The sequence below is a fragment of the Benincasa hispida genome, chromosome 12 (assembly GCF_027475165.1).
Source record: "Benincasa hispida cultivar pf3 chromosome 12, pf3_genome.v1.1, whole genome shotgun sequence".
Taxonomy (NCBI): Eukaryota; Viridiplantae; Streptophyta; class Magnoliopsida; order Cucurbitales; family Cucurbitaceae; genus Benincasa; species Benincasa hispida.
Genome location: NC_143489.1, coordinates 33196564 through 33200616, shown reverse-complemented (window position 1 = coordinate 33200616; position 4053 = coordinate 33196564). Strand labels below are relative to the sequence as shown.

At 36.2% G+C, this 4053-nt stretch overlaps 1 pseudogene; it reads right to left on the bottom strand.

The window, feature by feature from the left end:
• Positions 1-209: 209 nt before the first annotated feature.
• On the bottom strand, positions 210-2126 carry LOC120068236 (pectinesterase/pectinesterase inhibitor pseudogene; annotated as a pseudogene).
• Between the last annotated feature and the right edge of the window lie 1927 nt (positions 2127-4053).

Sequence of the window (4053 nt, the reverse complement as noted above, 5' to 3'; positions counted from 1 at the left end):
TGCAACGGTTAAAATTCGTAATAACATAACACGATATTTGTTGCTAACATTCTTGTAAAAAATGAATGCCTTCTCAAAGTTGTGACCATTAAGGCCATTTGCAATTGCTTACAAAATACCAACTAAGATCTAAGGCATAATTGTTATAGAATGGGAAATCAAATAAATTATATTACATTCTTCATCAACAAGCACAATCCCTTATTTTTTTAGCCTTTCAAGCCCAAGAGGTAAGGCCCACCAGTGCCTGGAAGCCAACTTCCTCCTTGAAGAAATGATCCAGCAGTGAATTTCAAAGCTTCAGTTCTTGGAATGACTTTAACACCCTTCCATCTTACTCTCCTGTTGGTGTTAGCACCAGGTCCTCTGTTCCCATACTCCAAATACAAACAAGTCTCCAATGCAAAATTTCCAGACCATGGCATGTATCCATCCGGCTTAATGAAGTCGCCCAATGTAGTCTCCATGATCACAGTTCTAGCGTATTGCTTCCATGGGCGCCCCAAGTATGTTGGAATCTTGAACCTCTCAGCAAAGAGCTTCTGTTCTGGCACAATTCTGCAGTTGTGGATCACCAAGCCTGATACTTCTTTTGGATCGGCACGACCATTGGCTGTGACAGTGTTTTGTTGGTTGTCCATTGGACGACGAACGATGATCAAGGAGTTTTGAATGATGGTGGTTGAGTCGCCGAAGATGAAATCTACGGTGCCGGATATGACACAATTGCGGTAGAATTGACGTTCAGTTTGCACGTAGAGAGTGTCTTGGTAGCCATCCATTCTACAGTTAAAGAAGGCAGATTTGTCGGATTGGACTCTAAGGGCTACGGCTTGGTGGCCTTCAGGACCGGCTGTGTTTTGGAATCCCATGGATTTGCAAAGAAATCCTGCTCCTATGGCGACTGCAAGAGATAAATATGAGTAAGTTGTTATAGATTTAGAGGTCTCAGAGATAAAAGGATAATTTTACATTAAGACAAAGAGATTTAGAGGGAGAAAATAAGGAGAGGGCTTAGATTGAAATCAAGTATAGTGTGGCAGTTACTAAAAGTAGCAGTGTCTTGGGTGGTGTAGCCAGCACGGTTGCTCCTGCGACCAGTGACAATGGTTCTTTTTGGGCCATCTCCATACATAAAAATGTTTGTCATGTCTTTAGTCACAGTGACATATTCATTATAGATCCCTGCTTTCACGTAGATTACATATCTTCCTTTTAGGGCCTTTGGGTATGCAGCCAATGCAGCACCAATGGTCTTGAACTGTCCGCTACCATCCTTCGCCACCACTGCATTCGGTTTCACTCGACCGCCTCCTCTTGATGCCAGCAACTTCCTGTCTGCCCCCGACATCCATGTCGGGAACCCGTCGCTCCCAACCTCTATTGTTCCAAGGAGCTTGCGACCACTTGGTTGAACCTGTCAAAAAACTTTATTTTAGTGTGTAAAAAAAATGGGAACGTGGGTTAGTCTCCATCTAATCATTGTCCTTAATTACCTTGAATTGCAAGCCGAAGTTTTGAAGAATATCAGAAACTGTATCAACAATAGCAAGAGCATTACTAGTAAGCTTAGCAGCAATATCAAGACCATCTTGCATCTTCTGTTGAAGGTTTGGATCAAATTCTCCAAGTCCATCGAGACAAGATTGTTGATAAGAAATAACAGCAGTGAGCCAATTCTTAATATCAGCGACACGATCGGCGTTGGTGTGCAAATCAGGTTCGCCAACAGTTGTGTAAGATGCCTGCAACTGGGCAATGGCGAATTGCAATAAGTCCTTGCAATCCTCAACACCCATTTTGATACTGGCATTGTTAGCAGCCTCAATCATAAAGCCATCAGTCAAATTATAGCCCTTTTTAACCTCCTCCATAGTGGCAAGAATTGCTGCTTTAACATACTCCTTAGGGTCATCTGAAGAGGCATTATGAGCAACATTGGTAAGTGTATTTTGGCATTCTTCTTGGTAATTAGTATTAGAACAAATGGTTGAGACTGCCTTCATCTTTGGGGACAGATTCTCCGTCGTGGAATTATTGTTCTTGTTAACCACTGCAACAACTGCAAGTGCTACACCAACAACAAGAATAAGGGATATTCCAGGCAAGACCACCTTATTCACCATTTTGTTTCTTTATTTTTTGTCCCTCTTATATGAAAAGTTTTCCTCCTGCAAATGAGAATGATCAAAACCCAGATGAAAAGTGTTTTCCCACCATAGAGATGGGAAAAAGAAAGTGGGTTTTGTGCAGGAAGTACTTTTCTTTTCTTTTTTTTGGAGGTCTTTGTAATGATATTGAATGGAGGAAGGTGATGAGAAATTTGTTTGCATGGGAGAGATTATATAGTGGTGGAGTTTGCCAAAAATAAAAACTTTCTTTCTTTTTTAGTAACGAAGGTGCAAATTTAAGGGGTTTGTTGTTTATATTTAGTGTTTTTTTGACTAAGTTGGGATGTGGAAATCTTGAATTGGGATGGTCAATTTCAAATATACCAAAATAGCCATCCCAATCTAGCCATTAGATTGTTAACACCTCAAATGAACTATTTTGTTGTCATATTTGAAAAAATAATTAATTGTGAACAGTTATATAGTTGTCAATATATGATGTAACAACATTTTACTAATAATAGTTAGTTCAATTTTAAAATTCATTTTATTGTTTCTCCCTATGAATAACGGTTCAATACAAATGGTCAAAAAAAAAAATGTTCTTCCCCTCTCATAACAATTCAATAGAAATTTATTACTACATTTTCAAAATTTATTCCATTTGACTAAAACGAACTTAGTTCAACTGGTATAACAATCTATAAATTAGAGATTCAATTCTCCAACTTTCAAATTATATATAAAAAAAAAAAAAAAAAAAAAAAAAATCAATTGCATTGTTTCAATCAAGTCAAATGATTTTTCGAACATTGAGACTAAGTTTTAGTGGTTTCATCAAATGATGTCCATAATTATGTAGGTTGGCTCATTCCCATCCCAATTGGTGACCTCCCATTAATGTAGCCTTATGGGAAAGAGAGAGCTTCTAAAAATGTTAGAAGAATCCTTCAAAAGATATCATATGTTATATAAATAAATCAGGTAATGGATTATGGATTATGTTAGAAACAGTTTGATCTTAGGCTTGCAAGAGAAGTGCTAGTCAGAACAGGTGTGAGGGTTGGAAGCTACAATTGATTTGTCATAGTTAATTTGATAGGTGTGCATATTCAGCTATCCTTATGCATTAGTTATGACTAAGTTTTTATTTATTTTGAGCAATTGGAATAAATTGAAGTCAATACAAGAAAATGAGTTAGAAATCGCTATAACACTAGTATTTGGGACTTCCGGGATGTTCGTGGGTTGAGTTGAATTAGGTTGGAAGACGTTTTAGATCTAATCTAATTATTTGAGTTGTAAGTTTTTTCAACCTAAATAACCCTTATTGAAAAATTAACCCAATCCAACCATAAAATACATAAAATATTTTGGTTAGATTGGTTTAGGTTACTTGGATCATTTATTTAAATCTTTATCTAAAAAGAAGTAAAACGTTCATAAGTAAAATTTGATATAATTATTTTCATATATTGAATTAAGATTAACAGCTCTAATTTCAATTTATATAATGAAAATTTATAAATATGGGTATATAATTATATCATGAGTAAAAAAAATGTATTTTAAAGTTAATAATAAGTTCGGGTTGGCTTACGTTGCTTTAGATGAATCCATGAACAACTCAAGCCATAAAATTTTCATTTATTTGAACCCAACCCAATCCGAATGAGTTGATAAACCAACTCAAACCGTCGATTTGGGTTGGGTTAATCGACTTTTTCAAGTCATTAGATTTTTTGAACACCATAGTTTTCACGTATATATTTGGTTGTTTTGTAACCTATTGCTATAGTTACTAACTATTGCAACAGTCTTATAGTTTCACGTATATATTTGGTTGTTTTGTAGCCTATTGCTACAGTTACTAACTATTGCAAGAGTGTTATAGTCGCTGGTAAAGACGGTGTTGAGAGGTCTATTATAGTGATTTTTGAAA